This window comes from Stegodyphus dumicola, chromosome 6 (genome assembly GCF_044657685.1).
Source record: "Stegodyphus dumicola isolate Sdum_Otavi_A_Nest chromosome 6, ASM4465768v1".
In the NCBI taxonomy this organism is placed as follows: Eukaryota; Metazoa; Arthropoda; class Arachnida; order Araneae; family Eresidae; genus Stegodyphus; species Stegodyphus dumicola.
In genome coordinates, this window is record NC_140773.1 from 30,444,357 (window position 1) to 30,471,519 (window position 27,163).

Below are 27,163 nucleotides of genomic sequence, written 5' to 3' on the forward strand. Positions count from 1 at the left end.
AGGAATATAGGTTATATCACTCGCGAAACGCTTTCTGCCAGACATCTTTGAATTCTGGAAAGCGCGAGCAAAATGCTACATTATGTATTTGTATATTTGGCAGAAACGTGGACAACTAACACCATCTGTTAGTTCATATTTAAGTAAACAAACATCACAGAAAAGCCGAAAGGAAACTTTGAACTAGGAAAGAGCGGGCTACACAATTAAATAGACGGCCAAAATTCATTCCCGCGGAAATCGCGGTTTCCGCAAATTTTGCTACTTTTACGTTGCCAGTGGAATTCGCGGGATGCGCAGCGAGAGGGTTAAGCTTTGCGACGCTATTGACGGACTCACCGGGGGCAGATCAACCCCTCTTTTTGGTCTGTTTAGTTGAAGTAAACCCAATTTCGTCACAAGTGACGATCTGGTCCTGATAGTTGTCCTTGCGTTGATATTCGAACAGATTATTGCAGGCCCGAACACGTCTGCCCTTATGTGCTGGAGTCAGCTCATGAGGCAGTCAGTGATTGAATTGTACGTCAAGTTCATGGGATGCTTAGCGCGACTAATGGACATGGTACTAACATTTAAATCCTTAGCAAGCTCTAAAGTGGTCGAATACTGATCTTCTTCCACATGTTCTTGTAGGCGGGCCTTATCAACAACAGTAGGCTGACCAGAACGCTTCTTGAATGTCTTTGGTTTTGAACCTTCGATCCAAACCTTCAATGATACAAAATTTGTGCCTAAAACTGCATACATGATTTGGTGACAATCTGTAGTTTACGTTTTGGAACAAAACTAGATGATGGTTCTAATTTGGTAGCGTAATAAGTCCATTACACACAACTTTTACTTAAGGATAACGATATTTTTCACACATTTCACAACATAGTTTCTAAAGCAGGTCTCTTTCTTCAAATGCCAAACGTCTTTTGACAAAATATGATTAAGCACGCACATCCGAACTGTTTGCGCTACCATATTTGCTCGTTTTTACTTAGAGTTCAATTCAGATTCTTCTTATTACCGCACCAGTGGCCTGGCCACTACAACGTAAGAATATTCAATGCAAGTTTCTTTTATGTCTTTGCGAGAAATGCATCAGAGGTTTTATGTCTAAAAATACCCCTCTCTTATGTCAGTGCGTTATTAATTGCATTAGGTTATTCACTTGTCTGAAACTATTAATACGATGTAGGTGGAAAACAGATTTGATTCAGTGACTTTCGGCAGATCGGCACAACTGCTGCTGCTGCTTCAATACTCTTAATGGATATATTAAACACCACTTTGTTTGATGACAAAGGGAAGCAGAGGAAGTTGTTTAACAAGTTTGGCTGTTACCTTGAAATAAAGAATAGTTTCAGTTCAGAAGCATAAATTCTCTTCTCTGCCTACCATGTTCAGCACCGCAGGTTTAGGAAGTGGATGAATGAATTCAAAGTAATTGATTTTCTATTGTTTCAGGAAAATGTCACTCAGATGGAAGGTTAAGTAGATAAAGCATGAGCTCTGGGGAACTAATGCCAAAGTGGGTAATTTTGTTATACTGAAGACATTTGCTCAAAAATTAATTCTTTTTGATGGAAGTAAAGAAAGAAAAGAAGTGACAATAATCCTTGTAAAGCATGAAATGAATACTTAATTAAACGTTTTCAGAAACCATTCATCTTGTTGCTTGGAGCACTCATTTCGCCATTTTTAGTATTTCTTTCTATGTTAAAAGACATTAAGAATTGCAGAATATTTAAGTATATAAAAAAAATATATTTCCTTTCACATCATAGTGGGGCAGGTTTTAATGTGTTTTTAAAATGTCCTTAATTTTCGTGAAAGAAACTCTTTCGGTAAAATTCTCTTTTGTTCTCGTTTCTTTAAATTTAAAAGAGCATATCACTTGTTTATTTTTTTGTTCTAATTCGTTAATATATCTTTCAAAAGGTGCCTCTGCTAGTAATTCTTTCGACTTTTCCATGACCAATAAATTAACAAATTTTGTATAATGTTTAATTGTATTACGTTTTTTACTTTTACATTAATAGAGTTTGTTTGAGTATCTAATGAAAGTTTTGGCTTCAAATCTTTTATTTCTAATTTATATTTCCTCTTAAATAATATGCCGTGTTTGGTTAATGTATGCTATACGTATTTAACTCCTCCTTATTTAATCATCCACACTCAGATAAATATTTATACACATAACATAACTTATATGTGCTAATGTGCGTGTGTTTGTGTATATGCAAATACAAATATATGTGTTTGTATACATGATCATATATATATATATATATATATGTATATATCGTAAGCCATTAGTGCGTATCTATACGTGTAAAAGTTGCAGTACCCTCACCAAGAATCAAATTCTAGACCACACACGATAAAACGCAATAATTAAAAATATAAATCAGACCTAGGCATTTAACTATAGCAAATGAGAAAGCCCAAAACGCATTCAAGTATTTCAAAAATTTGCAACAATATTTGGGTTAAGTAGCTCTGTTTAACTAATACTGCTGTACAGCTGTATAGCTGTATGATTATATTGATATTTATTAATATATTTCATAGATTTCATATTTTAGACTAACTACGTTTTTAGAGAAAACGGAGTGAGGAAACAAAAGATGAGTTAATCTATTTAACTGCAAAGTAAAATACTCTTTATCTTTCAGGAGTGATTGAACTAAGCAATGAAATTTAAGGTGACTTTAGAGAGGGAGCTTAATCTCTCAGCATCAATAATGTCTTTGAAATCTTTAATAAGATACGAATTTATATTTTCATTCACATCAAATTCTTCCTGAATTAAATTATAAGGGATTTCTCTCGCCTTCCTAGCGTGCCTTCGTGGTGTAGTGGTCAGCACACTGAGTCGGTATTTCAGAGGTCCGTGGTTCCATTGCCGGCGAAGGTGGTTGGTAATTTTTAATATCTCCGGCTTTTCCAATTAACCTAATGTCTCTACAGTGCCGCCCGAACTAAAAGGGTGGATGATGATTCTCCTCACCCAGGATTTGGCGATTGGGTCCGCGAAAAACCCCAGTCGTCCTTTAAAAAGGGGATTATATAAGGTATTTCTCCCGCTTTCCTAGCGTGCCTTCATGGTGTAGTGGTCAGCCCACTGAGCCGGTATTTCAGAGGTTCGTGGTTCGATTCTCGGCAAAGCCATTTCTAATTTCTCATCTCTCCTGCCTCCAAATAACCTAATGCCTGTACAAAATAATAATATGTATCTAAAAGCGAGACATAAATCTATCTAAATTTCAAGAAAAGGAACTTATCCATAAAATACCATGTTGGAGAATTTAGAATTTTGAAATACTAAGTTAGATACGAAGGGATCCAGGTTTATTATGAAGCTTAGCCAAGCGATTTAGTGAAATTTTCTGTCTTTCGAGATCAGGGAAACATGAAACCACGTTTTAAATTAAACCTGTATTGATGCTTAAATACCGGGTGATCAGAAAGTCAGTATAAATTTGAAAACTTTATAAATCACGGAATAATGTAGATAGAGAGGTAAAAATTGACACACATACTTAGAATGACATGGGGTTTTATTAGATAAGCAATAATTAGAAAAGCAATGATCTGATCAGAAAAGCAATAATTAGCATAACAAATTAAGACAAAGCAAAGATGTTGTTCTTTACAGAAAATGCTCAATATGTTCACCATCATTCCTCAACAATAGCTGTAGTCGAGGAATAATGTTGTGACTAGCAGTGTAAAGCATGTCCGGCGTTATGGTGAGGCATTGGCGTAGGATGTTGTCTTTCAGCATTCCTAGAGATGTCGGTCGATCACGATACACTTGCGACTTCAGGTAATCCCAAAGCCAATAATCGCACGGACTGAGGTCTGGGGACCTGGCAGGCCAAGCATGACGAAAGTGGCGGATGAGCAGACGATCATCACCAAACGACACGCGCAAGAGATCTTTCACGCGCCTAGCAATGTGGGGTGGAGCGCCATCCTGCATAAAAATCGTACGTTCCAGCAGGTGTTTATCAGCCAGGCTGGGGACGATGCGATTCTGTAACATATCGGCGTACCTCTCACCCGTCACGGTAGCAGTTACAAAACCAGAATCACGCATTTCCACGAAGAAAAAAGGCCCGATAACAGTACTTTTTTTTTAACTTTTTTTTTTTTTTGGTTCTAATAAAACCCCATGTCATTCTAAGTATGTGTGTCAATTTTTACCTCTCTATCTACATTATTCCATGATTTATTAAGTTTTCAAATTTATACTGACTTTTTGATCACTCGGTATATTGTACATTTTTCGTTCCTTATATAAAATATTCTGATGTTTCATTTCCATGTACAGGAAGTTTTAAATTACAGAACAAGATTTGAATATAGTGAAATCTCACTATCTGTTCAACGAGAATTGCCGCTGTTATAGTACCTACAGCGATTGCTAAAGTTTCTTTTATTACGCTGAAGCAATAAAACGTTTAATTTTTATCGCACTTTCTCCTAAAAGAGAAACAAATTGCAAGCGTCTGGATAAAGAATTTGAGAAACTCACGCAGAGCTGAATTTAAACCCCAACATAATTTTTAGCATTTACATAAGATAAACAAGACTGTTCTGTTACTTAAAATTGCAGTATAGAAGTTAATTTTAGGAAAGGTAAATTTTTATATAATAAACATAACTTATCTTTAGAGAAATACTATGCATTCATTATAATTATATATTCAGGAAGTTTCTTCTAAAATTGCAGCTGAGTAGAATGAAGGTTACTTCAAGTACCTAATATTAGCCGCAACCTATCATACTGAATAATAATTAGGTATCGTTTGTGAAACAAAATTGGCAAAGAAATCACGGTAATCATTTAACATGCGATCTACCACTTAATTAGCTGATGCCGCTAACATTCTTTTAAATGTTAATTGGAGATTGACCGTGCACCAAACTATTCGGTTCGCCGCATATTTAGAGTGTCCCTTGCTGCACAGACACTATATATTTACAAACATCCATGTATTTTCCGAGATTCTATCCCGGGTCATTCGGTACGGCAGTCAGCGGCGCTAACCAACACCCCGGTTAGGCGACACGGATAATTTAACATTTTTATATTATTTAACATTGTTTATATGTTCAATGATTTAAAATTTTTTACATGTTCAATAATAAGTAACGATATTACATAACGGTGTTTATATACTATAGCAATGCTTATATATTCCAGATTAATTACAATTAAATTACAAATTATTGTGGATAAACATAATTTCTAAGAATATTGACTTCCAGTGCAATTTTTGCAGTTACACTGTAGGGTCGTTAGGTTAATTGGAAGCAGAAAAGATGAAAAATATGCAACCGCCTTCGCTGGGAATCGAACCACGGACCTCTGGAATACCGGCCCAGCGTACTACCGTTACATCACGAAGGCACGCTAGGGAAGTGGGAGAAATACCTTATATACTCCCCTTCTTAAAGAGCGACTAGAGTTTTAGGGGAGCTAGTCGCCAAATCCTGGGTGCGGAGAATAATCATCCACAATCCTTTTTTAGTTCGGGCGCCACTTGTAGAGTCATTAGGTTTACTGGAAGCATACCATGGGATAAGATGCCGTAAGAGGAAAATACCATACCATAAGATGAAAAATATGCAACCGCCTTCGCCGCGAATCGAACCACGGACCTCTGGAATACCGGCCCAGCGTGCTACCGTTACACCACGAAGGCACGCTAGGGAAGTGGGAGAAATACCTTATAACACTAAGCAGTTTTTTAAGCCTTTTTGTACTTCCTATAGGAATTTTCTCTATTATGATGGTTTGTGGCAATATTTTTTTTCATTATTACGCAATAAACAGATTTTAGATTTTTTTAGATAAAACTCAATTAATCCGCAGTCCTATTATTCGGTTTTTAGTTTATCGGGAATTGACTGTAGTTGTCTGCACAACCATGTTATCCGAATATACCATTTAACGGCTTAGATACTATCTTCTTTCATTTTCGTAATTGCGTCTTTCAAAACGATAGTGCCCTTCTATTCACCTATACTTCCACTAAGTCACATTCTTCAGACCTGGTTTAAAAAATATTAAAATCGCATATTTTTTCCTAGCTTTCACAGTCACCAGACTTGAATATACGTGAATTATTATGGCTAGAAAATTGAATGAGATCCTGTTCTTTCCAACCAGCATCTATTAAAAAGTTTTAAAGAGGAGTTTCTGACAGAAGATTGGTATAAAATTCATTAACACCAATCATATCGTCTAAGCCTTCATTCTAAACGTACAAATGTTCACATTTTTAGGTGTTTCAGGATTTTTGAACAACATCTATATATCTTTACAGTTTCATATAACTACATAGAATTTGCAGCTTCAAGGTGAATACGGAATTTGTGCAATCTTAGATTGACATTAGTTTTCTAAAAGATATTACTGTGAAACCTAAAAAGAGGATGACGTATATTAATTTGTCACAAGAGATAAAATTATGATGTCAAATTTTGTTTTAAATGTGTTGCTAGTTAGCGTAACTGTGCTGAGGGTAGAACAAGTGAAATCTTTGTTGGAACCCAAATGGAAGCATAATAAGAAAATTATAATTTACAGCAGTTTTGCAGATATCTGTGCTCCTGATAAAGAGGGACCTGTACGTTTTTGCCCTCAAAATCGGTTGAGTTGTTGACTAAAACTATGCTAAATGCAAGGTCGTTGCTTTCCTAATTTTATGTTTCATTTTGTCGTGATTCTCTTCTGTTTTGTCTGTCATCACGTTGTAATTCTGTGGAAATTTTCTTTAAGTATACTCTGGATCTAAACTTATGGATTTCATTTGAACTTTTTCATTGGGTTGCCTAATTAGCATCACACTACCTAATTAACTCTGTTTTACTCACTACATGCTACACCATTTGGCACGGCGCGGAAAGAGAGGTATGTTCCTTGCAAAATTTTGAAAGGAAACTTGCTGGTATCCACATTACACATTGGAAATACCACAAAAACTGACTCCCATGCCCGTTCGTTGTTACTCGAATCTCTGACCGAACTACCAGTGCTCAGTAGCGCTTACCGCTCAGCCGTTGGTAGACCCTAATTAACTCTCATTATTTATTTCTGTAAGCCAGGGAGTGTTATCACTTTTTCATCATTCTGGTTGTACGCATTATATACAACACAAAATGTAAAAGTGAAGTTAAAATTGATTTCATATTTGCTAGTGAGTTAACTTAAAATATTTAAGAACACATTTCAAGTTTAATGGACCATACATGCTGGCTCGAAATTTACAGTGTTTATTGGTTACAAATCCAATGAGTCTATGCAAAGTTGCAGTACCAGCTGAGTCAGATAAGTAAGTCCATGCTATTCCAGGCGTGCCAAATGTCGGCGTTCATTTTTAATCCTGAATCGGAATTTCTTCCTAAAAGGAACTAAAGTAAAGTTTCTACTGGAAGGCGTATTGGTTACGATTCTTTATTTCTTTTTTAACTACATCTCTTGCTATGAAATCTGCATAATATTTTGAATTATTTTGTATGTGACGAAACATGACATAAATAAAAGCATGCAAATAATCTTTAGATGCTAGCAAAATTTTAATGAAATGTCATAATGTGAAATTTTATGAACATTGTTTATTATAAGTGTCCTCATAAAATGTTAACGAAATTCATAAAAGCAGCAGATCTTGATATTTCAAAATACTCGTCTACTATCTTCAAGATACAACCATTTTTATGCTATAATATCGCATCATATTCCTATATCCAGAAATAGCTTTCGTGCTTCTGTATTAAGACAACGAATTGTGAAACAATAGTATGGTAGATCTAGAGGTTATAAGCTCTTTCAAAGAATACAAGCCCGATAATTTGAGACTTTAATATGGCAGCCCAGAATAAACTTTTACAAGATGTATAGTAAGCTTGATAAATACACTTCGGTTTCCAGAATGCGTATATCCACTTCAGTGAAGCCATGAATCGTTGATATGAATCACGTGATCTAAAATGCGAATGACGCAATTAGACTATGTGACATGAATGAATGTTATTATAAAACAATAGTCAGGGATACAGCTCGTCATGTAACAGTTAGTTCAATATAGCATGTTATTTTAATACACTCAGTATGACACTGCACGCAGTATGACTGTACTCATAATGTTGACAATGCAAATAATACTTGTTTCCCAAAAAAAGTCTCATCTATCCATTTCCGCTGCCAATTCATATTCCGAGCAGTAGATTGATTTAAGAGACTCTTGCACTTAATGGAACAATGTAAGAACCGAAACATCATGGCAAACCAAATATACAAAAATTATGCTTTTTCAAATGCGTAGTTCAGTTTTGTACTGAATGACGTGTAAAAATCTTAAGAATGAGATAAGCCTAGCTAAACGCCAATTTTAGTAAGAATAATTTTTAAATTAAAATTTTGCAAGTATCGTTTTATTATTATTTGAGATTTTCTTATCGCGCTGTATACAATTTTAATCAAACCTCGGTTATTTAGGTGACATAACTGGTTCCGAAAATTTTATAAATTTAATTTATTTAAGCTGCTTTCTTTGCTGAAAAAAAGCAACGATGAGCTTCATTTTTAAACACCATACAAAATATGAATGTTTGTAAACAAATTGCTCAACTTTTAGCATTTGCATAAAGGCAATGTAAAATCTCTTTCTTCAAATGCTATCCCCTTTCTCCGGCAGGCGGTGGTAGTTCTTCATCTCTAAATGTAAATCCTTATATTTATTGATCTCTTCATGTAGATATTCTGGTAAAGTAGACGAAACAGTAGAAATACAGGGCATATTTTAATGTAAGTAAAACTGGGCTAAATAAACGCATTTTGAGCAGCTTCGCATTACGAATAGTAAAACGCAATAACTGGGAAATTTAATTACTTTTCAAAAGCAAATTTACTAAATTTTTGCTTATAATTTTGTAATGAATATTCAGTAAAATACTTAAAATGCAGTACATTAAATTTCATATATTGTGTTCTCCCAAAATGTAAATATTACACAAAACATATTTAAACAACATATTTAAACAAATTTAAATTCTTAACAAATACGTATAAAAGTAAAAAAGTAAAAAAGCAAATTTAAATTCTAAAAAAAGGAAAAAAGCCAAAATAATTTAAAATAATTTGAAAATATGCAAACATGTAAAAGATTTAATTCTCGAACTAATCTACAATATCATTTAAATTCAAAAGCATAAGCAAATCAAGTGCAAAATCTATCCATGAAAATAAATCTACTAATTTAATAAGTAAAATTAAATTAAACAATTTTTTAAAAAATGCATATGTGAATGATCGTAGAGTAGGCAGGAGACAGACTTATCAAGGGGACGTTGCCTCAACCTAACTCTCCAATCATTCGATTCGTGTTTCGTCATTCATGCAGGCAAAGGTAAAAGTCAAAACCAAAAGTAATTTCAATAAAGTGGTATATATATATATAAACATATGTTAGCGTGTAAGACCGAAATTGGAGAATGTCGACTTTCACCGGAGAATGTCAGCATTCACCAAATACGTCGGTGAAAGATCGAATATTTCTTTACATTCTTCTACATTCGGACCCTCACCTGTGTGTGTCGACAATCATAGCTATGCTCTGGTGTAGGAAGAAAAGAGAGGAGTATATGTACACGCTGCCATTCCAAAAGGATGTGTTGCACAAATAAATGCAGTTGTAAAAGCAAGGGCCTCTTGTGCAATTCAAAGTGTCATAATAGCTTAAGTTGTTGCAATAAATAAGATCTGAATCGCATAATTTGGTAAATTTATAACTTCTATTATTGTCCTTTCTCATTTTGAATGTACTATATGTTTTAAGTTATTATGCTCTTAAGTTCTTATTGAGTCTCAAGTGCGTTTTTTAGCGAAATAATTACGGGGGAGGAAATATAATATTCTTATATGTTCAACATTCACCAATAGTACATGGTGAATGTCGACATTCACCGGTGTAAGTCAGAAATAAGAGTATTTGGAAAATATTTCGGACATACACCAAGCGGTGACATTCACCGGTGAAAGTCGACATTCTCCAGATTTCGGTGTTTCACCGTAACATATATATATGTATGTAATATAGAAAAAACATCTATGTGACTTTGCTTGGAATAAATTCAAAAGCTGGTGAATACATCTGCTATTGTATATATTTGGCAGGATTTGCTATTATCAAACTGCAAAATAATTTTAGAAACTTTGCAAATCAAAATAGCAGAAAAGGTAAACGATGAGTACCTTAAAATTAGGAATGAAATTAAATAATTCTGGGATGTAAAAGAGTTGAATGTTTCACCATTTTTCTCTCTACTTCTTTCATATTTTTCTCTTCATTTCTTTAACATTTCTTTCTTAAACCAATTTTTAAAATACACGCAGCAATTTTTAGGATTGATTACTTATAACGTAATATCATAGGAGTAATAATAATTGTTATTAAATAAAAATTTGCTTGCCGCGATGCATAATATCGAACTCTGCAGTAATATTATCACGATACTCGTCTTTGGAACTTCTATATGCCATTTTGTTAGACGCAAAGAGCTATTAGTCTCATAACGTCATTTCACTTTCTGCGTTGGTTTACTTTTCAAACTGTTGCCACCAAATATTTAGCCATGTATACTAAAGAAACTAAATAATGAGAAGCTACACGAATTCATGAATGTTTCTAACATTTTCAAATATAAACGTTTAGAGACATTAAAATTTTAATAACGTACTCCTCCAACCGAATATGGTCATATGAAAGCCCGAATTTCCAATTTTTTTATGAGCTATTTCAAATTTTGTAAACCTTTAACGAATTTTTGATTAACAAACTCAACGATTTCAAAGCGAGGCATGACGACACTGTACGGAACGAAACATTTTTATCTCCAGGGTGCGAGACTGTGTATCAGAAATTCTTAAGATATGATGTTCTGCTGTTTTTAAATACTTTGTGATATTGCTGTTGAATTGGGTTTATGTGACGTAAGTGATAAGAACATGATATCTGATAAATAATCATAACACACAAAACATGAAAAACGCTCCTTTAGAAGTAATATATTATCTGAGAGTTTTCAGATTATTTTTAGTTAGTATTCTTATTTAGACGGAATGTATGAGCTACATAATTTTAGGATGTATTAATTTATAGAATTTAAATTGGAAATATGTTAAATATTCTCTGAGTGTTTAAGACTGTGCAGATAAATATACGCTTACATCTCGCAGAAAATGTAATAATGACTTTGTGAAAATCATGGTGATTGGAGCTCACGTGAGCCATGAACTATCTCTCAGTCAGAGAACGATATTAGATTACTGTGAATTTAATTGCTATGCTAGTTTTATTTGAAAGAATGCTTGAAAGCGCCTTAACACGCAAAAGACCAAAACGCATTTAAATGCAATTTTAACTAGATGTACCAATTACTAGCATTAGAACGAATTGTAGATTCCACTTTGATTTTGCTTGCAGGCATCAATATTTTGCGAATGCAGTAGCTCTCAGAGCGCTGAGTAAGCTTATTTTTAAGATGGCCTGTTATAATATTATTATGTGTAACCATTGTTTTAGCAAATCGCATCACTCAAGAGTTACAATACTTTATAAAATATAAAGGAAATAAACACTAACACCTGTAAATTTCCTGTTAAACTAGAACAAAGTTTCGAATTGTGCTCTTAAAATCTGTCGTGTATATTACAAAAATTCTGGCTATTTTTTAGCATTGTTTAATTTTGTAAATATTTTCATAATAATGTTTTTTGGTTGCTTCCTGTATTGATACATAAACTACTGGGTTTTGATTGTTACTTCACCCTACTGGAGAAGTTGCTTCTAGCAAATGTCACTTAAAAGTTCATTTCATATCCTTTGCTGCCAAAGTATCAAACATTAGAGTGCTAAAGCTTAATGCTGATAATCCGATTCTGAGTGGAGGAGCATATAGCTGGGGAATACTCTTCCAAATCATTAAAGAAATTTAATATTACTCCAAGGTCCATCGAAATAACATTAAGATAAAGACAATTATTAAGGAATTTTTCTACATTCCACAAATATTCCTTTGACCTGCAGTAACCCCAGCTTTTGTTTCAAGCTCAATATGTAAATCGCACTTAAATGAGAAATTTAATTAACTGCTTCCAGAGATCTTTGCTGCTATTAATATAAAGTTTCGTAAGACATAATTTCGTAAATATAACCCATATGTATATAATTTTCTTAACATAAAGTTTTGGAAAAACGGACACTTGAAATGGTCTCTTTTAACAAATTTTCGAAATTTGGTAAAATTGGGAGATTAAATCTTATTTAACATATTTCTTTGAACTTGAATGCCGCAAATGTAATCTAATTTTTACACGGAATCGGAACACTTTGCTTTCAAGAAGATGTCAGAAAATGTATCTAAATTGTAATTAAATATTTTGTCTTTCATAAATAATAATCTTAATAACTTCCGTCCTTTTCATAGTTTTTTAGAATTCCTGTTTTGACGTACGAGTAAAATTTAATAACTTATCCAAAATACCTCGTACCATAACAGTTTTCATACTCAATTCATTTTCGGTAGCTTAATCAACAGCGTCTCTAATTTGAATAAATTAACTGAAGTAAATACCTTTTCATTACGCAGTGCTTTGTTTTCTTGTATCTGAAACCATTTTTTTAAATATTATGCTACTTACGATATAATCATTAGAAAAATGCCGAGTAATTAACATTGCAGAATTAAGGTCATTTTTTATCTTTGATCATATTTTTCTTCTTTCAGCCAGTTTTAGATTGCACACTTAGGTTGATGTAAACTTTCTTAAAGAGTTAGAGATCTACCCTGGTGTAGTTTAAAGGATATTATTAAATGTCATCTATCAGAAAATTATAAGTTTTGCGTTCTAGGATCAATGATACATTAGAACCTTTCTTTAGATATATGAAATATATAATTAGCAAAATGTTAATGCGTTGAGTTTTTGTTTGTAAAATGTCATATCTCACGGAGAATTACCGTATTTACGCGAATCTAATGCGCATCGTTTTTGGCCGAATGTAGTACTCAAAATTGGGGTGCGCATTAGATTCGAGTGCAAAGTTCGCCGATGACGTCAACCGAATTTAAATCGTAACAATGGATTACTGTATTTCTCGACTACATTTACCGTTACATTTATCGTTGACACATTATTGCATAGAGGAATCAAACTGCAGAGTACGTAGTCACGAAATGGAGAGCAAGCAGAGAAGAATGTCATATGACGCTACTTTCAAACGTAAAGCAAATCTTTATCCTGAAAGAAATGGCAATAGAAAGGCTGGGAGAGGGTTAAACGCAGGTGAGAGCAATGTTCGCTTGTGGCGGCAACAGAAATTGGCACTGTTTGCAACTAAAACTAGTAGAAAGAAATTCACTGGCCCTCGCAAAGGAAGACACCCTAAAATTGAAGAAAACGTTTTGGAATTTGTACGTGAAAGGAGGAAGAATGGACAACCTGTGACTAGTGACACTATAAGAAATAAAGCAAAAGAGGAGGCTGAAGTTCTTGGAATACCGAAACCAGAGTTTAAAGCTAGCCGTGGATGGGTGGATCGGTTTATGAAGCGGATGGGCTTATCTAAGACGCCGTACAACAATATGCCAAAAGCTTCCTGCAGATTTTGAGGGAAAACTACTAACATTTTAGCGGTATGTCATCACACTTCGGAAGGAAAAGAATCTTTCAATGGGGCAAATTGGCAACGCTGACGAGACGCCAATTTGGTTTGATATGCCTCATAACTACACCATTACGGAGAAGGGGACTAAAAACGTTATCATCAAAATAGTGAATAAATACGTTTACTATTAATCACTGATTGTAGAAACTGTTAGCTGGATAGAAATGTTACGATTTATTTCATGTTTATACTTTACGATATGTACCGTATATACTGTAGTTGTAATTAACAATGATTGTTTCACATAACAATAGCCCACTAATTGGTTAATTCTATGTTCTGCTACTTTATGTATAAATCCACTGTTGTATAAAATATGGTATCTAAATTTAAATAAAATTATCATACCATTGATTGATAGTTTATATACAAATCCATTGTTGTGTAAAATAAGATTCAATAAATTCCTCATACCATTGATGCGCATTACATTCGCCGGCAAACAATTTTTTTTATTATTTAAAGTTTTAAAATGGGGATGCGCATTAGATTCGATGGCGCATTAGATTCGCATAAATACGGTATAGAAGTAAGTACAAAGCAGTTCAATATTTCATCCATTTGTGCGCTGAAACACAAGTGGCGGCAATAATATAAAATAAATTTAAAAACTAATACGTTTAAAATCTATCCCATATTCAGTTCGGAATAAACATCAGAAGCACTATGCCAAACCGCAAGAAAAAGAGGGACAAAAAATGCGAAAAATCAAAATGAAATACAAAATGTATAACTTTCACTTTGTCCTCAGGAGTTGATGAAATGAAAGAAGTAAAAAGAAGTACCTGCTTCTGAACCAATAGAGATACAAATTTTAAAACTTAATCTCAAAGAAACAATCAAAGTAATTAATGCCTTTAATCAGTCCAACTCTTATAGACCGAAATAAGCAGTGAAAACAGTTTCAAAATTATATTATTCATATAAGAAACAAAGTGAAAAATATAAAAATGTTATTTTGAAGAGAATGAGTCCGAAACGCAAATAAAAACATATTTTTTTGTTACTTCTTTGTTGGTACTCCCCCCCAGATGTAGATGTGATGAAAGATGTAAATCTCTTTACCTCGTTTCTGGTTTTGGTATGTATTTTCCTCCTTTTCTTTGCAGTTTGCCGATGTGCTTTCGGTATCTGATTTTTACATATGTTTCTTCCGAATTAAATATTGGAGGAATTTTAAACGCATTATTTTTAATCAATTTAGCATTATATATATATATATTATTTTGGCAGTCAGGCACATGAGTGAATCTTGGCTATCTGGTCACATCAGAATTCCGGACATTGCTGTGGCTAATGACGGCACAGAAGGATTTAAATTTAAAGCTCCATATCTTTATTCAATTCAAATGGCAAATCATTATTCTTTTAGATTAAATTCTCCAAAATTATAAATTCAATTGTGATTTACTAAATAAGATTAACTTTAAATTTATTGTGTCACACTATTCGAACGAAGATAGACAGATGGGAAGAGCGGCAGCAAAGGTTTGTTAGCAGCAGAAGGAGAAAGCGGTCTCTGACGCAAAATTGCGCGAGTTCTTCATTTATAGAAGTGATTACGTAATGTGCTCGAATGTTCTCGAAAGTACTGGTCTAGGAGTAAGATCCTGAAATTGCGGAAAGTTAATTAGAGGTTGCCTGTTCGCGTAGTACAAAGCCATCGCATTTTTTTTTTTTATATTTTACATATATGTGGGATGGCATCGTTCATTATAATCAGATGACGCGACAAGCTGTGAAAATAAATCTTTTACTTTCTCGATGATAGAAGGCAGACGATTCCGCCATTAAGACGAAGACGCGATTCAAAGATGTTTGCATCTAAAAAGACGATTCCTTCTCTTCATTTGTAAATAATCTCACCTATTTCCTTCTACGTATGTAATTACTTTGTAGTTTGTAGCAACTATTCATGTTTCATTAAATATTCAAGTTTTACATAAATCGGACTAGTTTATTAGCCCCTAGACAAACACAAAAGGAATAAGTTTACAATATATTCCTAGACAGTAAGTACCGATTCTACAGATTTGGGTGCTCAGGCCGCGATGAGCCTAGGAAGAAGCATTATGAATATTACAAAATAAGTAAGTTTTGTTTCGATTATTTCCACATTGTTACTTCTAAGAATAGTGTTCTATGATACTGTGAATTAAGATGACTACCTTAAATTCTATTCCTAGAATTTCAAATTCTTTAAAGACTGGGCCTACTAAGTCAGTTAAACTTTTACATCAAATTGTGTTTGGAACTTTGGGTGATCGAAAAAATAGAGCTAGATTGCGTAACTTTTGTGGTTTTCCATCTGATTTTAATATTGAAGAAACAAAACAAAAATTATTTAAAACTCTTACTGCAAATGATTTTATTTCTGTGTGTAATTTGTTACATCTTAATTATGATTCAAATCCTGATAAAAACTGTGATTTAATATTGAATAGTCTTTGTGAGTTTAAGCTTCTAAAATCCGAAAGTGATGACGATGATGAGTTATCTGAAAACGAAAGTGTTTATGATTCTGATAAAAATGATGATATTAATTCTGTTCGGTCAGAATCACCTCCCATAAATAACTCAGTGGAAGAAAACATTATAATGCCTAGCAATATTTCCTTAGATTTTCGTGATATCCTAGAAACTGTTTCTGAATTTAATGGCACTGATACATATCCAGTTGAATCCTTCATTGGTGATTTAGAAGAATCTTTTAAATTATTTAAGTTATCAGAATTACAGAAAATTGTGTTTGCTAAAAAATTGCTTACTGGTTCTGCTAAAGTATTTATTAGGTCGTTGAAAGGTATAATATCATGGGACAAATTAAAAGAAAATCTTTTATCTGAATTTGGTTCTAAAATAAACAGTGCGCAACTTCATAATTTGTTACAGAAACGACACTTAAAACCTGGTGAATCACTTTCCGAATATTTAATTACCATGCGTGAAATAGCCAGTCGAGGTTCTATTGATGATTCATCAATTCTTGATTATGTAATCAATGGGATACCAGATCAGAGTAGTAACAAAATTATTTTGTATGGGTGTAAAACTATTTCTGAATTCAAAGAGAAATTAAAAATTTATGAGAAAATTCGTGTTTCAGATACGAAGAATAAGGGATATTCAAGTAATAACACGCAAAATAAAGCACGTGCTGTACCTAGTAAGATGAAAGAACCAAGGTGTTATAATTGTGGAAGTTTTGGCCATAAATCGAATTTTTGTAACAATAAGAGTAATGAATTTAAGTGTTTTAAATGCGATTTCTTTGGACACAAAGCCGCAGATTGTTCGAAAACATCATCTAAAAATATCCAAGATGCCAAAGCTGTTACTCCAATAACTCAGACTTGTCAGAAAGAAATGCATAAAACTGTTAATTTGGGTAATTTGCAAACTGATGCTTTAATAGATACTGGTAGTCAGGTAACGTTAATCCGAGAAGATATACATAAGAAGATAGGTTCTCCTGAACTGAAGTCAGCAGAGCTAGAGTTAACGGAATTTGGTAACAAACCTATAGAGAGATTTGAAGGTGAATTCCAAATCGATGGTTCTTTATTTAAATCAAATATTTGCGTTATCGCAGAAAACAAGAAATCTGAGAATTATTCTGAAGAGCATAATAATGCTCATTGCGATGGAAATGGTTCTCAAGAAGGATATGAAAAAGTTGTTAATTATGGTTTTTTACTTCCAAAACCAGAAACTGATCCTGTTAGTATAGTTCCTGTTACAGTACAGAATGTGATCAAACTGGACACTTCATCTACAATCAAAGCAAGTGGCAATGATTTCCTGATTGTGAATTCTGATGACGTCCTGAGTGATGCAGATTCTGATGTAAATGAAAATGATACTATTGAAGATGAATTAGTGCAAAAAGGAAACTCAAGCACAATACAATTAGCTTTGATGCCAACGCGGAGAAACGCCACTGAAGAAGGGGTTTCTCAAAAGAAGCATGTTCCTAAAGAAGAGTCTCATGTTAGAGTTTATGATGAATTAATTGCTAATTCTACTAAAAAAACTTCAGTAAAATACCTTGCAATAGAGAAGCAAAAGAAGCCACTGGAGACGAAGAAACTACAGAGACCATCGAAGAAGAAAAGAAGATTGAAAAGCAGAAGTCCGTTAAAAAGTCTGATGAAAACGACGCTGATACAGAAAGCAAAGACGGAACAAAAGAAATTAAAGAAAGTGAGAAAAAAGAAGCGAAAAAGCAGATTCAGAAGATCCAGGAAGAAAACTGAAAATCTTTGATAATGAAATAACGATTTTGATGATTCCTGATTTAGACGTTTTTCCCGACTAGACAAATTTCTCCCGATTTGACTAATGGACTATTATTTTAAAGACGTGAACTAATTTAAGAAGACTGAAGATGATGTCTAAGGATGAAATGTATGAAGGAAGACGGCTTAAAGAAGATGATTTTTAGAAGACGCATACGAATGACGGATTTTGAAGATATTTAAGACGCATTCAGAAGACGTATCCAGACGGTATCTAAGAAGACGCATTTAGAAGACGTATCCAGATGATGTTTAAGAAGACGTAAATACGAAGACGAATCTAGACGTGTTTGTGAAATGTATGCATTCAGATAGACTGTTAAAGATGAACGAACACTGAAAGAGCATTGAAGAAGAGATAAAGCCGTTATTTCTGAAGATGTTAAGATGATGAGAAAAGATTGCTGAAATAAACCTTTTAAGACGACTTTTCCCTCAATAGTAACTAAAAATCTCTTTTTTTTTTGTTTTTTTTTAATTTTATTTTTCAGATCCCTAGATGTATGGTGGTGCTACGAGAATGCGAGGCCGCATTCCATCAGGATGGACGAGCAGTTGTGGGATGGCATCGTTCATTATAATCAGATGACGCGACAAGCTGTGAAAATAAATCTTTTACTTTCTCGATGATAGAAGGCAGACGATTCCGCCATTAAGACGAAGACGCGATTCAAAGATGTTTGCATCTAAAAAGACGATTCCTTCTCTTCATTTGTAAATAATCTCACCTATTTCCTTCTACGTATGTAATTACTTTGTAGTTTGTAGCAACTATTCATGTTTCATTAAATATTCAAGTTTTACATAAATCGGACTAGTTTATTAGCCCCTAGACAAACACAAAAGGAATAAGTTTACAATATATTCCTAGACAGTAAGTACCGATTCTAGATATATATATGGGTTTAATAAATAAGAAAAGAATTCAGAACAAACCCTGAAACAAATAAACAAGGCGATATGCAGAAAACCTAAATGAGAAATGACCACGTATTTGCAAACTTGGCAGCTCTGTTTGAAGGAGGTAGCTAGTGCACCGGGTCAGGTTTAGTTTGCAGAAAAACAGCTGTTTGATTTATCTCTTGTATTATATTTGTCACTCGGAGAAAACATAGAATTCCCTATTATCGATTAGTTGCTGAGAGATTTTCTATGAAGAAGACTTAAAGTAAAGCACTTCAGTGCTACGAATCGTAATATAAGAGCATTTCAAATAATCATAAGTAAGGAAATCGAAAGAATTTCACTTGAATGAGTTAAATGCGTTCTAAGTGTGCAATAATGCCAGAAACGATTTTAAAAGAATCAAATGTTGCGAGAGAAATGATTATTTATCATTGAGTCACATGCTGATTTCGGAATCATTGCTCAGAATTTATTAAATTGTGTACAGCTTGCTAGATCTGAACCACGTAGCGATTGTTATTAAGCGGGGGTTATGCTGTCAGTCATTTCGACAAAAGCTCTCATTTTCAAATTTCAAATCATTCTGAGTCATAAAGAACTAGACGTCATTTAACACTAACGACAGGCCAGGAGCCTTCGGTTCCTTTTCGTAGTACATAGAACAGAATGTCGACAATCCATTTCGTGTAAGCTTCAGGCTGATTGGTTGGTTGACTGGCACAAAACCTTTAAGATGCGCCAGAAGAGTGGTGAATAAAATCCCAAATCTAAGTAAACCTCAGGAATAAGATCTGCTTTTAGTAAGACCTGCTGTCGCTGTTCCCTTATTACCATCTCATGCTAATTGTAATTATGAACTTCTAAGGTAATATCGTGCTTCTTTATCGTTTTATTTCGGAATTAGTTTCGTCTTGATTTCTGGAACGATTTCTAAAGGTTTGTAAAGATATCGAACGACAAACGACATAGGAAAATGAATAACAACGGACGGAATTTGTAGCTGTGGACAAAAATAGCCTTGAATGTGTGTACTGTTCTTCATGTCTTTGTTATGATTTAGTAAGAGAGATTCAATATTGTGAGATAATTCTATAGACTATTATTAATTCATTTATACGTACATTTCGCGAAGTGTACATTTGACCCAGAATGCCATATTCTTAAGTCAAAATACAAATTTAAATATATATATAAACATCAAACAAATCTGCAAAATAGCTCCAGTTTATTCACAATGAATGTTTATTTTTCAAGCAGTAGTGCATATATTCGTATACAACTATACCAGACAGAGAGAGAGAGAGAAAGAAAGAAAGAATAGTATGAATTGCAAATTTCAATAGCAAAAATGCATTTGAAATCTCTAAACTGGAAAGTTAGATCTCAAATTTCAACTTTTTTATCGTCTGGATGCAAATTAACTCCGATTTTATACATTATTCAAATTAAATGTTTGCTATCAAATTAACATCATTGTTCAAATATTATATCTTTTATTTGGATTATAAATATTTTTTTACACTGACTACGATTCCCATAATAATGGTTTCTAATACGCCATTCCTTCTGGAACTTCATTAAAGGATATAATTAATTTCATTCAGGTTTATGCAACTCTCTGAATAAGAAAAGATAACTAAATTAATGTACCGGAATTTTGTCTCATTGTTTATTTACAGAAGGAAAAATAAAGAGGAAGTATCGAGTCAAACCTGACTCTATTACACTGGAAGACAGTACTGTCGTTCTGTAAGACAAAAGACAGGCAAATCAGCTTTATAACGTAATATCAGAATTTTGAGAAAGGAAGCTTTAAGGTGATATTTTTGTAATATTAAATTGAAGCCAAGAAGAAAGAGACCATGTACTGTTTTCTGATGAGTCAAGCTATAATTGAAGTTTGATTCCATACGTGAATAGATCTCGAGGGTGGAAGGATGCACAACTTGCCTTCGATTGTTCATGAAATTTTTCTACAAAACCGTTTCGTAACTTGGAGTGAAATAATGACAAATGGACTCACAGGGCTGTATATCTTTGATAGTAAATTTATAACATGTCACTGACAGTTCTCGAACGATATCTTGGAACCAAATATAAGTTTGTTTAGGACTGCGATTAGCCCAGAGTTTTGTAAATGAATGACAAATATTGTTTGCATCAAGCATCGCTGGCGTCAAAATAGGTAAACTAGGAGATGTCATTGGAGTAGATTTTCCAGCTTATACACCAGACCTGAACACGATTGTTGATGTGTCATATACTTTGGGCTATAGAATTACAGCTCGACAGATGTCTTTTCGCAACTCCATGATCTAAAAAGTGTATTTTAAGATAAATGGCATGCAATTCGTCAGGACCTACGGAACAGTTTATTAAAATCTTCGCAACATCTATATTAAGAAATTTGTTAAAAAAACAGAAAACATAGTTTTTTTTATTATTTTTAAATTTATATGTACTTGGACTTAAATTCAATATATTGGGATTAAATAAATTACAAACTAGTAAATTATAGTAAATAATATTTCTGTAAAAAATGCATTCAACAAATAACTGTACTAATATATTTCTAATAATAAACTTTCACTCTGATGGGCTGTGTGTATAAAATAATTGTTAGGAAACGTTTAAGATTACAAAATATCTAAAATATAAATGTGATAATTATTAAAATGCATTCAGTATTATATTAATTAAAATATTAATTGCTAGAAAAACTTTTAATTTATTATTATAACAAGCCAGTCATAAGAAACTAGAAACGCTTTTAAAATAGTTTCGTTAAATTTAAATGGAACCAGGACGAGCCTATTTTTGCAAAAAATGCGATTTTTCCCATGGGGATAATTAACTATTACTCAAATATATTGCCTCGTATTATAATAAATATATAGGAGACGACATAATACAGAAAACTGAGTATATCATATTACCCTTCTTCGAAGTAAGCTTATTTTTCATTTGATATACCCATTTTATAAGTATGAGGCTTTTATGAAACTGCTATAATTTTATTACTTGCGTCATTGATCAAAATGCGTATTCCTATCTAATCCTGTAATGGCTCCCCAGCCACGTCTGTTAGAGTTAAATATTTCTGAGGCAAATGAATTTTCAGGATAAACTTTGAATATATCAAATAATTAAATCTGTATTTTAACTCACTTGAAAGCATTTCACTGTATTAAAGTAAATTTCATAATTTATATAAGCTCTGACGTTCAGATATGCCATTAATATATCTCGTTAATATGCTGCAATACTTTTAACTAAATTAGTTACTGAATATTAAGCTATTTTGTCGAGCAGGATATAGACCTTTTAATGTGCTCCATCGAGTTTTATATTGGTACGTTAGCGGATCAAATAGCTAGTGGCGTCAGGATATGTGTGTGTATCAGCTTTAATATCTGAATGTCCTTCAAGCTGAATACGTTAACAGGACACGTATTTGAAGTTTGGCACAGCCAAATCATAAAGCTGGGTAGTAAAGTAAAACGTCGCAATTCCCATCGAATTAGTATTCGAAATACATAGCTGGGTGAATGACCAATGCAGGAGGCTATTTATTTCATGTCTTGAGGGATTTTGCAGTGATTGATTTCGAACTTCCGATGCACATCTGTAGGATAAGATATGTAGAATTTTCGAAGGTAAGAATCAGACTTATTTTAATCTAAGATATCTAAGTTATGTTCTAAGAAATGCTGCAAATTTAATACAGATTATATACAAATTTAATACAGATTATATACAAATTTAATACAGATTATATACAAATTTAATACAAATTTAATAATACAGATTATACCAAATCTGAAACTTTATTACTAAAGAACACTTAAGTCATAAATAAGTTAGAGCGTGCATGGGAGATCAGTAATTAATTGTTCACATATTAAGACATGCAACTATCAATAGCTCTACACTGCTCAAATCATTTAACGCATTTTGACATAGAACCTGCTGCATTTGTGTGTTCTGCCATTGGCAGCATTTCGTATACGTTCACGTAAACTATCAGGACTGCAATCCTTGTTCTGTAGACCTTATGATTTGATACATCCAGAAGCCAATTAACGTTAAATATATGCGAACGATGTCTTTGGAAGGTTGAATCTGTGTTCAGTTGCATGCAAAGACATGCTCGGATGTTCACTGATCAGTTGGCTCACAGAATTCTCATTATTCCCTAATGTATGCAGCCGTACATATCCAACTCCCTAATGTACATAACCCATTAGTTTAAATTTGTTTACTCATTTATTTAATTTAAATTTGCTTACTATTGTATTTATATTTTTTTTTACTATTTATCTATTGCTCTTGTTGTCTATATCTTTTTAATCCTGTTTCTGATTTCGTAGCATTTTGTTTCTCTCAGAATGTTTCAGCTTCTGTTAATGTAAAAGAAATCAGCAGTTTCCATTAAATTTACTCCAGACAAATTCTTATTTATGCTCCTCTTGTAAATACCATATTCAAATGCATGAAAAATTTAGAACGTCTTGAAAGTATGTAAAAGCTATAAAATTTGCTAAAAGTTGTTGCTTTGTTTTGGACTGATTTTTACTCGAAACCCTATCGATTTCAGCGGCAAAGAGCTTCAGTTCCTTCTTCAACAGGACCAAAGAAATTATATGGCGTCCATCTCATTACTTGTAAGTTACAGATTTTTAACGTCATATTCAGACACAAAAAAGTAATGAATGTGTTTTTAAATAAACAATATGAATTCGAAAAAACCTCATCAGAATTGAATAATATAAGAACACGAGGTGGGAGAAAAAATGCAACACTGTGTTAATATACGATTAACAAAGTGATGTATAAGAATACGCAGTCGGTGCTAATATACGATTACGTAGCGAGGTATAAGAATACGCAGTCAGATTTTGGAGAGATATCTAGGATGATTGGCGATCAAGCGACTCTATAACAATGGAGTACCCATTTCTCATTGTCTGTACACTGATAAAAAGTATCTGAGTTATAAGGTATTTCTCCCGCCTTTTTAGCTTGCCTTCGTTGTGTAATGGCCAGCACATTCGGCGCGTATTCGGGGGGGGGGCGTGGCTCGGGTCCCAGCGGAAGCGTTGCTCGTTTTTCTTGTCTCCTGCTCCCCCCTCAGGGCCGACGCAGCGCGTTGTGTGAGATACTGGCTAGGATCTGTACTTTGGCAGTCTCGGCTAAGAGAACCGTCAAGTTTATAAATTATGTAAAAGGGGTATATAATTTATGAACTTGGCGGTTCCCATGGTCTATGGAGTGGATTCTATATTCACTCGTCACAGAACGGGAGGTGTAAGTCCCCATCCACCAGGGTATTGGTAGCCAGATAGCACCTGGGAAGTTGAGCGTCCGGTTACTGCTGCCCTTGGTATTACATGTAAAGCCTAAGGGGAGGGGTTGCCCGCGTAGTACTGTCAGGTAACCATAAAGAACGGCCAGTTATCGCTCCAAGTTCTCATGCCCACCCCACAATGGTCTCGGTCTGGTCGGGACGCTGGATCTGACTGGCCCGTGTTTACCGGTGGGAAAGAGGTAGCCTAATAAAATTTCTTGGTGTCTCGGGGATGGGGGACCCTCGGCCCAGCAGGAATGTATGACCATCTTTCGGTGGCTTTTAACTTATATTTTGTATCAGTTCCCAGAATGTGATTAAGTTCACGAGCTGTGGTACAGAGATAGTTAGTTGTCTTCTGCTTCGAAATTCGGCCTAATGTCTCTACAGCATATACTAGCATATTAGTAGTAAAGCAACAGGCCTGAGTTAAGCGCAGATTTAGTCAAGATCTCAATCGTATTTGAGGGTAAACAGATTCAAGTCCATCTCCGTCAGAAGCAAAGAAGTATGCCAGACGTATTATATGTATTATAAGATTATAAATGCAACTTTTTCAGATAGCATTGTTACCCACATAAATGGCATTCTTAAAGATATGTTCAATTAAAGTTTTGTTATGAAGTGTTAACGCCTTTACAGTTACTTTTTCAATGCATACGAAATAAAAAAACGCAAGGGATATAGATATCTAAGTAGAAGTATATTAAACTAAGTCATTTAAGTGTGTGAAAATGAAATAAGAAGTTAGACTGATAGTGATAGATAATTGGTAGTTCACAACTTGTACCATCTTAAAATCAAATAAGTAATATTTGTTTTTAATAATGGACAACAAAAATTTTCAAAATAACGATTTCTTGCGATAAGTTACCTGTTTAGTAGAAATCGGCTAATTTCACTAATAAGGTTTGAAAACTGTTGACAATAGATTCTGCTACAGAAAACCGCTGATCGTGTATATGTCTATGAACTTTACAGCGTATTTCTTGGGAATGTGCTATAATTTGAATTGTTTTCTTAGGAATACGCCCCAAGAAAGCGTATTTCTTGGGAATACGCTTCCAAGAATTCCCAAGAAATACGCTTTGCAAATACATCTCCTGAAACCACTGTATGAAATTTACTTAAAACCCCTATAATGAAAAAGAAGCAATATTAAAGAGAGATTTGAAGTAAATTCAAGGATGTGCAATTGCTATCAAATATTACTTATACTGCATGACTGAGACACTCGTTGTTTTACGACAATATAAACAAAGCCCTGTATTAATTCGATAAGTGTTTTATCTAAGAAATATGTGATTTATTAGATGAAACTAGAACTCGAAATTGCATGCAAAGCTTCTCCATAGTTAGTCCAGCTTCGTCTCTAATTAAATTAGTTCTAAATATACATTCGTTTGCAGCTGATTCAAAGAAACAGAAACAGTAATGGGCACATTTGAGCTGTTGTATTACATCATGCTGTGATCCGCCCTCACGTAGCAGGTGCTTTTATAATTATAAATCTTTTTTTTAGTCCAAAGGGCCTTTGTCCCTGAAAGACTATATTTTTTATTTTGCGATTTTACGTTGGCTCACTATAAAAGTCCGTTTCACGTTTCAAACGGTTGCCACCAAATGTTAGAGTCCTGCACTGTATTTGAAGAAATTCAATAATAAAAAATATGCATAAATGTATGTATATTTCTTACATTGTGATGAAACAACGGTACATAGAGCCATTTAAATTTGAATAACATAATCCTCCTACGAATATGGGCATGTTGACGCCCTAATTTGAAGTTTGGAATTAGTTTTATTATCTATTTCATATTTTATAAATCTTTAACGAATTTTTCGTTAACAAACTCGAGGATGTCAAAGCGAGCAATGGCAATTTTGTACTTAAAAAAACATTTTGATCTCCAGCGCATGAGACTGTGCATCGGAAATTCTACAGATTTGCTCAATTTAAAATTGTTTTGCGATATTGCTCTTGAACTGAATTTTATGGTTTAAGTGCGAAGAAAGTGGTATTAATAAATAAAGGTAAGGAACAAAGTGTTAAAAAACACCCCTTTCGAAGTAATTCAAAATCTGAAAACTCAATTTTTTTAAATTTAAAAAAAAAACAAATTTTTTGTAATTATTTTAAATATATATTTATTTATTTTTCGTACTAAGCAGAGCTAAATCTCAGATAATTAAAATTTCGTATAACGAAAAAGGTGATAGGAAAACAAATTTAGTCTTTTGAATTTTATACTTTCCATCTATCTAGCAAGGAGTACATAGCATTCCCTAAATTAATTAATAGAGAATATAATTTGAAGCTAATATATTGTCCGACTTGTATCGAATTTCTGGAATGCTTCAATTTATTAGACATTTTCTAATATATCGATGGCAATATTTTTATTGTTTTTCACATCAGCAAGTTTTAGTTCAAATTATATCCAGGCTATGTCATTGAGATAAAATACAGGTGGGCTATCTACACAAGCTCATTTTCAGATAAGACAGAGTGTCCTTGCGATGTTAAAATCCAACGAAGTGATAGTCCTTTTTACTTCCTTGTATGAAGTAAAGGAAATATTATAATCGGAAAAAATTCGGGTATCATATTACAACGAAAATATCCTTTTTGCCATTTGAATGATTTTTATTGCATAATAACAGCACATGCAGAAAGAAAAAAAGACTAATTTTATTTTTATTAGTCCAAAGGGATTTCAGTCCCGAAGGACTATTGCTTTCGTTTTGGTATTTTGCGTCGGACTCATAAACGTCGGTTCACTTTTCAAACTGTTGCCACAAAATGTTAGAGTCCTGCATTATATTTGAAGATATTAAATAATGAAAAATCTGCATAAATGATTGTCTATTTCTCGCAT

The 27,163-nt window shown here is 33.5% G+C and overlaps 1 protein-coding gene across 1 annotated transcript in view; it reads left to right on the forward strand.

Annotated features, from left to right (window-relative positions):
• LOC118188648 (inactive dipeptidyl peptidase 10-like) overlaps nucleotides 1-27,163 on the forward strand; it is a 1,447,514-nt gene that overhangs the window by 26,564 nt on the left and 1,393,787 nt on the right. The gene's annotated exons all lie outside the window — the stretch shown is intronic.